This window comes from Chiloscyllium plagiosum, unplaced genomic scaffold (genome assembly GCF_037043375.1).
Source record: "Chiloscyllium plagiosum isolate Xiang-an unplaced genomic scaffold, Cpla_swu_hap1 HiC_scaffold_4, whole genome shotgun sequence".
Taxonomy (NCBI): domain Eukaryota; kingdom Metazoa; phylum Chordata; class Chondrichthyes; order Orectolobiformes; family Hemiscylliidae; genus Chiloscyllium; species Chiloscyllium plagiosum.
The window spans coordinates 105,860,313-105,874,118 of NW_028270142.1; the positions used below are offsets into that span (position 1 = coordinate 105,860,313).

The 13,806-nt window shown below is 42.6% G+C and overlaps 1 protein-coding gene across 2 annotated transcripts in view; it reads left to right on the forward strand.

Moving 5' to 3' along the window:
* The window catches only part of LOC148150195 (general transcription factor II-I repeat domain-containing protein 2A-like), a 90,704-nt gene that overhangs the window by 26,260 nt on the left and 50,638 nt on the right, over window positions 1–13,806 (forward strand). The window contains exon 1 of one of the 2 annotated variants that reach the window (XM_087986550.1): window positions 9,391–9,784. The exons of the other annotated variant lie outside the window; for it this stretch is intronic. The gene's annotated coding sequence lies outside the window, so the exon portion shown is untranslated. Of the gene's footprint in view, window positions 1–9,390; window positions 9,785–13,806 lie in introns of those variants that run through there. 2 annotated transcript variants of the gene reach the window in all.

Consider the following 13,806-nt stretch of genomic DNA (forward strand, 5'->3'; position numbering starts at 1 on the left):
CATTCAGTGTCTCCCCAATCTCTTCCGCCTCCACACGCAACTTCCCACTACTATCCTTGACTGGACCTATTCCTACCCTAGTCATTCTTTTATTCCTAACATACCTATAGAAAGCCTTCGGGTTTTCCCTAATCCTACCGACTAAGTACCTTTCATGTCCCCTCCTTGCTGCTCTTAGCTCTCTCTTCAGGTCCTTCCTGGCTACCCTATAACTCTCAATCGCCCCAATTGAACCTTCACGTCTCATCTTGAGATAGGCCGCCCTCTTCCATTTAACAAGGGATTCCAATTCCTTATTAAACCACGGCTCCCTCGCACGACCCTTTCCTCCTTGCCTGATAGGTACATAATTATCAAGGACACTCAATAGTTGCTCCTTGAACAAGCTCCACATATCATTTAAACTCTTGCCTTGGAGTCTACTTTTCCAAGCCACACATCCTAAGTCATGCCTCACCGCATCATAATTTCCCTGACCCCAGCTATAACTCTTGCCCTGTAGTACACACTTATCCCTCTCCATCACGAGAGTAAAAATCACCGAATTATGGTCACTATCCCCAAAGTGCTCACCTACCTCTAATTCTAACACCTGGCCTGGTTCGTTACCCAGAACCAAATCCAGTATGGCCTCACCTCTTGTTGGCCTGTCTACATATTGTGTCAGGAAACTCTCCTGCACACATTGAACAAACACTGACCCATCTAACGAACTTGAGCTATAGCTTTCCCAATCAATATCAGGAAAGTTAAAGTCCCCCATAACAACCACCCTATTACTGTCACTCATCTCCTGAATCACCTTCCCTATCCTTTCTTCAATGATTCTAGGACTATTAGGAGGCCTGTGAAAGACTCCTAACAGGGTGACCTCACCTTTCCTATTCCTAACCTCAGCCCAAACTACCTCAGATGGCAAGTCCTCATCCATCGTCCTTTCCACCACTGTAATACTATCTTTGACAAGCAATGCCACACCTCCCCCTCTTTTACCCCCACCTCTGACCCTACTAAAACATTTAAATCCTGGAACCTGCAACAGCCAATCCTGTCCCTGTTCTAGCCATGTCTCCGTAATAGCCACAACATCGAAGTCCCAGGTACCAACCCACACTGCAAGTTCACTTACCTTATTTCGTATACTTCTTGCATTGAAGTATACACACTTCAAGCCACTTTCCTGTTTACAGGCACCCTCCTTTGAAATTGATGCCATGTTCCTAACCTCCCTACACTCCAGGCCCTGCACCCTGAAGCTACAATCTGGGTTCCCATGCCCCTGCAGAGTTAGTTTAAATTGCAATTCCTGCAATTGTTTTAGGGGACCATCCAATTTTGGTTCCACTGTAGCCAAGTACATCAGCAACACCAAGATGTAGACAACTGCTTGCTAAATGAGAGAGTAGCAATGTTTTAAACTGTTATCATTCCCAGATAATTCAAATCCCAGACTGAAATCTGGCTTGATTGATTTAATTTTGTTTCGTTTTGGTTGTGACAACAGTTATAATGAAGACCCTCATTGAAGCATAAGCATGCAATATTATAGATTTGGTTTTAACAATAAAACAAAAGATTATTTTGCAAAAGAAGTGAAGATAAATTAGAATAATCCAAACTCTTTACATTCCTGAAGAAGGGCTTAAGCCCGAAATGTCGATTTTCCTGCTCCTTGGATGCTGCCTGACCTGCTGTGCTTTTCCAGCAATACATTTTTCAGCTCTTTACATATAGTACACATTTAAAGATTTCAAAACACAGTAAAAATATAATTCCATTACTCCCCTTTACAGTACTCATATCAATGTGAATTCCCTTCTCTAATACCCTTTATGACCTTAATTTACTTGTGGTTTTAATGCCCAGATTTGTAAATATGAAAGCTTCTTCCTGGAACCTTCACACAACTAAGCTTGATATTGCAGATTCAAACTACCCTTTCAGCATCTTAACCAAACACTTCCTCTCTGGAACATTTGCTAAACTCCTTACACCGCAGTCACCTGTTGTTAGCAATTCTAAACAATCTTCTCTTTTTCTCAGGAGCAACTGTTTCACACATATCTGTCAAGAATGCTGTAGAACAGCCAAAGTGAAACTAAAAGCTTTTTACCGAGCTATAGATTTTTCCCCTAATCAAAAGAAAAAAAATCCTGTCTTTCTAGTTTGGAGCCGATTGCAGTACTGTTTACTGTTACTGGGAGAAAGTGAGGATTGCAGATGCTGGAGATCAGAGTTGAAAAGTGTGGCACTGAAAAAGCACAGCAGGTGAGGCAGCATCTGAGGAGCAGGACAGTCGAATGTCCAACCTGTAACCATAGCCCCCCATCTAATCTACCTATTGCATTCCAAGCTGCCTTCCCTGCCCCACCCTCTCCATTTACCTCTCAGCTCCCTTCCTCCCTCTCACCTCCCCCCACCCCCGACGCCCCTCCCCCAATATTCCTGATGAAGGCTTATGCCTAAAATGCTGACTCTCCTGCTCCTTGGATGCTGCCTGATCTGCTATACTTTTCCAGCGTCACACATTTCGACACTGTTTACTGGTACTGTCTTATACTGTTTCAAGAGCAGACAGCACTGGCAGAGACCATCAGGAGAAATCCACTAGGAAAAGACCAGTGGAAATGGCCCCATTCCAATTGTTGCTGTCATTTGGTGGCTTCAGGAAGGCAGGCTCAGTAAAGACTTGGGCAGCATCAGGCACAGTCAGGAGTTGAGAAAAGGGCTCAGCAGGGAGCTGTTTAGTGCAGTTGAGGCTCAGCTCAGGAGCTGAGAAAGTAACAGATGGTTGTTGGCTCCATGCTGCTGGCTGATGAGGCAAAGGTAACCTTTTTAAGAAGGCCTGTTCTGAGCAGAATAGCTAAAGAGCTGGGAGTCTGCCCTGGGGCGGCATGGTGGCTCAGTGGTTAGCACTGCCGCCTCACAGCATCAAAGGACTCAGGTTTTATTCTCACCTCGGGCATGGAGTTTGCACATTCTCTTCATGTCTGCGTGGCCTCAATATTAATGATCAACAAGTCCTTAAGCTCCTTGTTGCAGGTAATCATGGAAAAGACAGGGAAGATCAATTTAGAAGATGGTTGTAGTAAAAAAAAAGTTATTTTACATTCCATGGTGAAACAAAACAATGGCAAGTTTTAGTAGATAAGCCCAGGGTCTGAATGTGGTTCAGCTCTGTGAAGAACAGCTCAACTTGCTGTCCTAGTTCCTCCCTGTTTCTCTTATCTGTTTCTTAGCCTCAGTTCTTCTCTAATTTACACCTATATGGTGTTATCCTGTTTTAAAAAAGCTTGCCTGGGCCAAGTCTCTGTTTGCTGAGAGGAAACTATCAAACTGAAGACAGCCACCTGCTCTTAATGAGCTGAAACTGACTGGTAAATGTGTGATGACAAACATCAGAGGAGGCCTGGTTTCTGTTCAAAAGTCTGAAAAATAAAACTAGAGTTAAAGTCTCATTTCCTCTTTTTTTTAGCAACAGAAGTTTGCAGATGATAAAACTGGAAACTGAGAAGTAACTTCCTGTCCTTTATAGGAACGTGCATTTCTACCCGAAATTCAAATCTCATCGATACAACTTTTCACAGCAAATTATTAATCTCAAAGTAATTTGTAGGATTCAAACAGGATGGTGATTGCTAAAATGCAGAGCAGTTGATGAACGTTGTTCTAATCTACCGAAAATTAGAACTTTTCTTCTTTATTCATTTTGTTTCAAGTCATTTTAAATTGTAATTTTATGCTTAAAATCTCACTTTGTGGGACTCTGCTTTGAGCCAAAAAGTGTTGGGGTTGAGCCCAGTGCAAAGATTTGAGTTCCCAGCCAAGTCTAACAATATCATTTGAATTAAAAATTAGCCCATAGTCATTGTTTGTTCACTTTTGATTTCCTGATGTCCTGGGGATAGGATCTGAAATTGGAAATTAGCAGAGATGCAATCACGTGATATCATGTCAGTTGCTTGTTAAATGCTTGCCTAATCTTCAATTTCATTGAATTTAATTGAACTGAATATTGTTGTCATATATGGTCATTGATTGTTTTCGGTCTGCTTTTCAGCTTATCCATGTTTAATTTCAGCCGGCACAACTGTCCTACCTTTGGGAATTCACTGGTAGACCAGGGTTGCTACCTTCCCTGTGGAGGAAGCCAGGCACTTGCAGCCAAAGCAATGACATTCTTCATAATATCTCTGCATGGCCTCAGTATCTTTGCCAAATGTCGCCCTGCCTGAGTCTGCATCTCTAACAGGTCACATGGCCAAATCCAGAGGCTCATCATCTATTTGGTGTTCAGCAGGGCCATGTCTCTAGCTGTTCTCCGAGTGCCAGAGACCTTGGCTTTTATATCTTCTATCAGTGTGGGCATGTGTCTGTAATGTGCACCCCAGTTAGTGACCTAATGTAGAATGGGGCCAACTGAGGAGAATGTCTCTGTACAGTCAGTTTCAGCTCCTTAAGAGCAGGTGGAGGGTGCAGAGGAATGCTGTGCTGGTGCATCCTCTGACAATTCAGCATTATTATCCTCAGTGAGGCCAATCCCTATGCCCACCTGAGTTTCAATGTGCTTAATCCTATGCATTCGTCAGCACAAGGCTGGGGGCATCCTTTCTGGGCTGTGCAGAGACACTGGCTTTCCATCAGGGGGTCACTTTTAGCCATTGTCCTCCCTTACCAGTTCCACAGTTGTCTCCTCAGCCAGAGTGAGAACTCTGAGATCAGGGAACCCTCCTCCAGTTGTTTCTTGCTCATGCTGATTGACAGCTCTTTTCTTCTGAGGAAGGATTGAATGTTATCTGAAAGGGTCGATAACTGATAAATGAGCATGCATGCCTATGTCACGTGTCTCCTGTGCCCACTCCAGAAAGTACTTCAAGTTCATATACTGTGCCGGAACTGGGATACTCTTCAGTTTATCAAGTGCCTCACACTCAGTCTGGGTATACGCTACCTTTCTTCTTATTTGACATCCTTCTGCATTCACATAACTACCTCACTTGTTGCCTTTATGAGTATCAGTTTCAAGGAAAATTAACTTCCTGTTGTGGCATGCAGCAGGTCATTCATCCTCTTTCTGTACAGCACCCAGGCTTTCAGAGGACATCATGGCCACCAGAATGTGTCTCCTCTTCTGTCCATTGGCTGCCTTAGGTCCAAGAGGAAGGCCTCCTACTGACACCACTGAGAAACTCGCCTGGAGGAGAATCTGTGGTGAGCTGTTCACTGAACTCTGGGTCCTTTCCCTGCTTGAGGTCTGACATTCCAACTGGGTATGGGAGCTGACAAGGGGAGAGGGAATCCAAAAGGTCTTGAAGGGATGATATATCTCACTGTGTGATCAAACACGACAGATGTTCCGCAAGGCTTACACATATCAGGACCAGTGTTTTGACACCATAAGGAAATGACACAGTTGCTTGGCTTCAGCTTGCAAGACTTAGCATGCTCCTTGTGTATGGGTACCTAATTAGCCAGCTACTGTGCAATTGTGTGTATAAAGACATCCCAGCCTCGAGTGAAAGTGATGCTCTCTTCACAATGGAAGATTCTGCCCAATCTTTCAGTTTGTTGACCTGTCATTGGAACGGAGGGAAGCAAGAAGTGTAATTGGTTTTGAGCAAAGTGAAAGGGATGGAGGTGGGGAAGAAGAACAAAAGGGATGGCGGGACTGATGGAGAGATTCAATGGCAAAATATTTCATGGCACCAAAGGAGTACAGAGGTGTGTCTGGATGAGCTGTGAATGGCTGGAAAGTAGCTATCCAAATGCAAAGTAAAGAAATCAAGCAAGAAACCAGAAGAAAATAGATGATACAGTAAAAAAGAACTGTATTATAACTGGTTCATTAAGTGAGCATGTAGCGCCACCACATGCCGGAGAATTGAGGACGACAGAAGTGTTTATTTGAGTCACTTCGAGACAGTAACATTAGTAATGAACATTATAATTGTTGCCACAATCAGCATTGAAATAAAAACAAGCTCTGGTGCTGATCTATTGAAATTCACAAAGATCCCATGAAAAGTGCAATGAAAAGCAGCACTGTATTTCAAGGCCACAGGAGCTGTTGAAATCCTGGCCAAAATACTCAAATATCGGAAAAGCATTCATGGCATGAGATATAACCTCATCTCACTCATTATGGAGCAGGATGGTGGCTCAGTAGTTAACGCTGCTGCCTCACAGCGCCAGGCACCCAGGTTTGATTCCAGCCTCGGGCAACTGTCTGTGTGGAGTTTGCACATTCTCCTAGTGTCTGCATGGGTTTCCTCCGGGTGCTCTGGTTTCCACCCACAGTCCAAATATGTGCAGGTTAGTGAATTGCCAAGCTAATTGCCCATAGTGTCCAGGGATGTGTAGGTTAGGTGCATTAGTCAGGGGAAATGCAGAGTAATAGGGTAGGGGAATGGGTCTGGGTAGATTACTCTTCAGAGGGTCGGTGTGGACTTGGTGGGCTGAAGGGCCTGTTTCCACACTGTAGGGATTTTATGACAGGACGGAGAATTTCCAAGACACTGTATTTGTGATCATTTTCAAGAAAACAGAAAAGATCATTTGCAGTAACTACAGAGGAGTTTCCCTGCTGTCCACCACATGAAAGGTGATTGTAAACATCCTTCTCTTGGCCTTGATCCAGCAGTTGATGAATTCTTATTGCAGTCACAATGCAGATTCAGTCTATCAAGAATGTAGCCTTCACAATAAGATACGTTCAAGAAAAATGCAGAGGGTAGCAGTAACCTCTATATGTGGCCTTCTTCAACCTCACAAAATCCTTTGACTCTTTCTGTCCGGGAGGGATTATAGATCGTCTTCCTCAGGCATGGCTGCCCACACCAAGGTGTAACCATCTCCAACTGCTGCAGGACAACATGCAAGCTGTGATCCTCACCAGTGGATTAACCACAAAACCCAATATTTGTGCAAACTGGGATCAAGTGAGGCTATGTTATTGCACCAACACTCTTGTCCACCTTCCTCACTGCAACACACTTCAACCCCATATCTGTGAAGCTGGAGTGGAACTTCTTGTTTTACAAAATGAACAGCAAAGTGTCGAACCTGAATCAGCTTTAGTCCAGAATCAAGACCACCCCAATCTCTGTCATTAAGCTGCAGAATACTGATAATCTTTGTGTGTACACACACTTAAATGCTGACCTGTAGTATCATTAATGCATTCACAGGTGCATGTGAGAGGATGAGCCTTAGATTAGATTAGATTCTCTACAGTGTGGAAACAGGCCGTTTGGCCCAACCAGTCCACACCGACCCTCCGAAGAGTAACCCACCCAAACCCATTTCCCTCTGACTAATGCACCTAACACTATGGGCAATTTAGCATGGCCAATTCACCGGACCCGCACATCTTTGGACTGTGGGAGGAAACCCACGCAGACACGGGGAGAATGTGCAAACTCCACACAGACAGTTGCCTGAGGTGGGAATTGAACCCGGGTCCCTGGCGCTGTGAGGCAGCAGTGCTAACCACTGAGCCACCGAGTATGCTCAGTGGTTAGCACTGCTGCCTCACAGCACCAGGGACCCAGGTTCAATTCCCACCTCGGGCAGCTGTCTGTGTGGAGTTTGCCATTCTCCTCGTGTCTGTATGGTTTCATCACAAACTTGGCCATAGGGTTAGGTGCAGGGGTAAATGTAAGGGAATAGGTCTGGGTGGGTTGCAGTTCAGAGGGTCGGTGTGGACTTGTTGGGCTGAAGGGCCTGTTTCCACACTGTAGGGAATCCAAGAAATTTCTCATCTTAGATGGCCTACCCTGTACCTGTGATCCCTGGTTCTGTACTCCCCAGTCATCAGGAACATCTTTCCTGCATTTACTAAGTTTAGTCTTGTTAGAATTTTATAGGTCTGTGTGAGATTCCTCCTCATTCTTCTTCTAAACTTCAATGAATATAATTCTAGCTAATTCAGTCTATTCTCATATTCAATCCTGCCATCTCAGGAGTCAGTCTGCTAAACCTTCACTGCACTACCTCTATAGCAAAACATCCTTCCTCAGATAAAGAGACCAAAACTGCACACAGTACAATAGGTATGGTATCACCAAGGCCCTGTACAATTGCAGCAAGACATCCCTGCTCCTGTTCTTGAATTCTCTTGCTAGGAAGATCAACATGCTATTTGCCTTCTTCACCACCTGCTGCACCTGCATATTTACTTTTAGCTACTGGTGTACAAGGACACGCAGGTCTCATTCTGCTTTCATATATATTACCATTCAGGTAATAATCTGCCTTCTTGTTTTTGCTATTGAAGTGGATAATTTCACATTTATCCTCATTGTACTTTATCTACCATGCATTTGCCCATTCACCCAACCTTCAGTGAAGGCAAGCATTGGTGATCATTGTTTAGTCACCTCAGGGGCACAATCTGGAATGAAAGAGTATTACCCTCAGTGTTGAAGGGCTACCTGAGAAACAGAAGAAATATTGGCCAAGACACTAGGGAGAATTCCCTTGCTCTTCTTTGATTTTATGCTATGGGATCTTTTAAATCCACCTAAAACAGCAGGCATGACCTTGATTTAATGCTTTAATCGAAAGGCAGCACTCCTAACCTCTGTACTGCACTGGAATATTAACTTTTTGTCAAGTCCTGGAGTGGGATTTGTACCCATTACCTGCTGTCTCAGACTGTAGGGTGAACCACAGCTGATACAGAAATGCAAATTGGAAAATTGCTCTTCTTTTATATTGTTTCCCACCATCTCTTATATTCTCCTGCCATCAGAGCCTCCCACCTCTTCCCCTGCTGGGTCCACAACAAATCTTGTTGGCTGGACCTCTCTCTTGTGTTGCTCCTCACAGTAGCTCTCTCTATGGTCACTTCCTAGTCATACTTTTCAAGGCCTCCCTCCGTTCCTTAACCTGAATGTTCACCTCCACAGTGGGAGAAAGAAAGAGGACACTCAACACTCACTGTGTGTCACTTATGAAGGAATCTGAACATGGTTATAGCTCAAGGTGGACTGTTTAATGTGCACTGATCCTCTGAAGAAGCAATTGACAGAGTGCCACCTGCACTATATTTACCCCATAGACCTGCAAAAGTTTCCTGTTCAAATAATAATACAACTCTGTTCTGTGACATCTTCTTCCTGTCTTAACCTCCAGAGCTACATTAATATATCTGGTTAACCTCTCTACTTTTTCCAATGAGCTATTGTATTCATCCTTCTTTCTTACACACAGCGCCATCTTCTGATGTGATTCATTTTAGCAGCTGACTAACAAGTTGGGCAGCAGTCACAGACCATGATTATTTAAACCAAAGATCTATTTCCAAGAAAGATTGTATCCTTTCTCTCAATTTATCAAGATTTATTAATGATTAATTACATCTATACAACATTGAGGATCTAACAAATTAAACTGAAGTACTTTTATAACACATCCCATAGGACGAACAGCATCTTATTATAATGCAGTACTTGTCAGTTGATGAATAATTAATGATATTGTTAGTTATATAGGAAAATCTATTTCCTGTCAAATTCTAATTGGAAGTATAAATAAAGTATAATTAAAGAACAGTATAAACTAGTGTCTTATTAGATCAGGCAAGAAAAGTTCACAGAATTGATTTATTCACATAAAATCTATTTTCTTTTATTAAAAAAGCTGAATGGGAGTGGTGAGCTGTCTTCTTGAACTGATGCAGTCCCTCTGCTGCAAGTAGACCCACCATGTACCATTAGGAAAGGAATTCCAGGATTCAATCCATTGACAGTGAAGGAACGGCGATATATTCCAAGTGAGGATGGTGAGTGGCTTGGAGGGGAATTTGCAGCCGGTAGTTTTCCCATGTTTGATGTTGTACATCATAATAATGTATAGAGCAAATATCTATCTGTGAAATAAAATACTTAGGAATTGTGATGACATCTGGACTGACACCCACTGGGAATAGTACTGCAACTGATACCATTGCCATAAGTGAGACTGACTCAACTCTTTGCTGGGGCCCTGGTTAGGTCATTTGCATTAGTGACTTGGCAGAATGTGCTTGCATTGGGGCATTTCCTCTCAGGACATTAACACAATTATGGTCTCCCAGAAGCTCTCTCAAATCTCTGCATTTGAGTTGGAAACGATGGGAAGGACTCCAAACAGTAGGACACAATTAGAATTCAGTTGCTTAGAACAGTGATCATCACACTAGTTTAAGAGGTGATATTCTAAGGGGATACATGGTGCAAATGAACACTAGATATTACAGAGTTTTAGTTTTCATTCTAGTGATAGTTAACTAAATTTTCAATGTGGATAGTGATTGGTTTTGGCAAGGTTTGGAAATAGTGTTGATGAGGTGAAATGAATGAGAGCCATTTGAACAATTGACTACACAAACATGTTTATTGTGAAAAGGATTTTGTGCTGGAAAGTGAGAGTAAATATGCAGGATTGTACATATAACAATCAGATGTGATAATAAATACAACTGCAATATTGGATGGGTTTAGGAGTCTTTTGTAGCCAGCAGTGTAATTTACCCTTTTCAAAATACATAACATATTCTCCATTGCAGTGTAATTCTGTTTAACTGAAGGAAAGAACTGGCATTACACAGAATATTATGGCACAGGATGTGGATGTTGCTGGCAAGGCCAGCATTTATTGCCCATTTCTAATTGTCCCTGAATTGAATGGTTTGCAAGGCCATTTTAGAGTTAACCATGTTGCTGAGAGTCTGGAGTCACATGTAAGCCAGACAAGGGAACAATGGCAGATTTCCTTCTCTAGAGGACATTTGTGAATTAGAAGCATTTACAATAGTCAATGATTGTTTTATGATCACAGTTACTGAGGTCAGCTGTATCAAATTAGGTCCAGATTTATTAACTGAATTTAAATTCCATCAGTTGTGAGTTTTTAGTATATGTTCTTTTAGCACTACCTTGTATCTCTAAATTGTTAGGCCCAGTGACATTACTACAATACCATCACCTCTAGGATTGGGAGCACAGAGAATGGTGATCATACAATTTTAGATATTTGTTTTCTTTTAAATAGTATATCACTGAAGTTTTGTCCTTATGAACGTGATCCCACACAAGGGTGTAATTTTAAAGATCCGACATATGAACATTTCATATATTTATGAATGGCTACTTTAGACTGTCCTGCATTATACTCCAACTTGCATACAAATCGACTTGTGAATGAACTCAAGAACAGAGCCCAGAGATTGCTTGAATCATAGAATCCCTAGTGTGGAAACAGACCATTTGGCCCAACAAGTCCACATCAACCCTCCAAAGAGTAACCCACTCAGACCCATTCCCCTACCCTATTACTCCACATTTACCTCTACCTAATGCACCTAATCTACAGATCCCTGAACACTGTGGGCAATTTAGCATGGCCAATTCACTCTAACCTGCACATCTATGTGACTGTGGGAGGAAACCGGAGCACCTGGGGCAAACCCACACAGACACGGGGAGAACATGCAAACTCCACACAGTCACCTGAGGCTGGAATCAAACCTGGGACTCTAGCGTTGTGAGGCAGCAGTGTTAACCACTGGGCCACTGCCAGCCATTAAGCTAGCCGCTTGTATCTAGGTATTTCTCAACAACCTAGAGACTCTATGACACACCTATGGAGCAGGTGGGACTTGAACCTGGACGTCTTAGCTCAGAGACAGGCATATTACCACCGTACCACAACAGCTCCTTTTTAAATCAAATTTCATCACCTGCCATGGTGGGATTCAATCTCATGTTCGCTGAAAATTAACCTGGGACTCTGGATTACCAGTACAGGACATTACCACAACACCATCATCTCCAGGTTCGGGAGCACAGAGGATGGTTGTCTTACATATTTGTTTTCTTTTAAAAGAGTACATTACTGAAGTTTTGTAAAGTATGTATTTTCACATACATTATACACACACCTGACATTTTTAATTTCTATTAACCATTGAACTCTTAAGTAATTATATACATGTAGCGACCATGTGATACAAGTGGAACTCTGGATACCTGATGTGAACACCAACTTCTGTTATTGATTTACTCACCTTGTTTTAAACTATCAGCACAATCACTTTCTAAGAGGCTGCAGGAAGTGGTGTCTGCAAACAGTAATTTATACACATTATGTCTTTTAGATTAAGTGACTTTGCGCTGTACTAACTTCAAGATGTAGGATTTGGGTTTGTGTTAATGGGAATGTTTCTGGCAAGGTGCACAAATCTGCCAATCTCAGTTGAGATATTTCTATTGAAGTCCATGGGAAAGTCCAGGAAAGGTGACTTCATTTGAATGTCAATGTTGAGCACCCTCAGAGATTTGACAGATTAGGAGAATCCTGAAGAAGGGCTTATGCCCGAAACGTCGATTCTCCTGTTCCCTGGATGCTGCCTGACCTGCTGCGCTTTTCCAGCAACACATTTCCAGATTAGGAGAATGACAATCTCAGTGGATTCTGGCCTCATTGGGGATGAGGTTGCTGAGGATTCATTGGAAATGTCCTTCCTAAATTAGAGTCAAGAAATCTTCAGTAACATCCAGAATTTTCAGCAGTGTCAGATTTGGATCCCGAATGCAGTTTGGTTAGAATACAGGGTCAAAGTCAACTTTCCAACCTGATTCTCTTCTGCAGTTCATTTTAAAAAAAAATTCATGGATGTGTCACTGGCTAACAATATATTGCCCATTGGGCAGTTAACCACATGATATTTATTTTGAGTCACATGTGGGGCACAGCAGTTCAGGATGGCAGATTTCCTGGCCTAAACAACATTAGTGAACCAGATGAGTTTTCCAAAAATCAACACTAGTTACATGCTTGCTGTAATACTCAGTGTATAGGTTGTCCCCATTTTTCTGAAGGGGTGTTTCAAGGCTTTGAAGGTCAATTTATATATTTGTCATTTATCTCAAGAGAGTCAATTTATATATTTGTCATTTATCTCAAGAGGGTTGGAATATAAAAGCACCGTTGTGCTACTGAGACTTTATAAAGCTCTAGTTAGGCCCGATTTGCAGTACTGTGTCCAGTTTTGGTCCCCACACCTCAGGAAGGACGTATTGGCACTGGAGCGTGTCCAGCGGAGATTCACACGGATGATCCCTGGAATGGTAGGTCTGACATACGAGGAGCGGCTGAGGATCCTGGGATTGTATTCATTGGAGTTTAAAAGATTAAGGGGAGATCTAATAGAAACTTACAAGATAATACATGGCTTGGAAAGGGTGGACGCTAGGAAATTGTTTCCATTAGGCGAGGAGACTAGGACACAGCCTTAGATTTAGAGGGGGTAAATTCAGAACAGAAATGCGGAGACATTTCTTCAGCCAGAAAGTAGTAGGCCTGTGGAATTCATTGCTGCAGAGTGCAGTGGAGGCCGGGACGCTAAATGTCTTCAAGGCAGAGATTGATAAATTCTTGATGTCACAAGGAATTAAGCGCTACGGGGAGAATGCGGGTAAGTGGAGTTGAAATGCCCATCAGCCATGATTGAATGGCGGAGTGGACTCGATGGGCTGAATGGCCTTACTTTCACTCCTATGTCTTATGGTCTTACATGACATCTACAGCAATTTGAAATGCAGGTCAGCATTTTACACTGGATTTGCTTTTCCTATTTGTAAATCTGCTACTGGTTCAAAGTGGAAAGGTCAAGAACTAGTACCATGAAGTTCCAAGTCCCATTTTATTGCACCATTTGCGATAAGGATTATTATCTCTCTTAAAACCAGAAGCACTATGGATGCTGTAAATCAGAAACAAAACAGAAGTTGCTGGAAAAGTTCAGCAGGTCTGGCAGCGTCC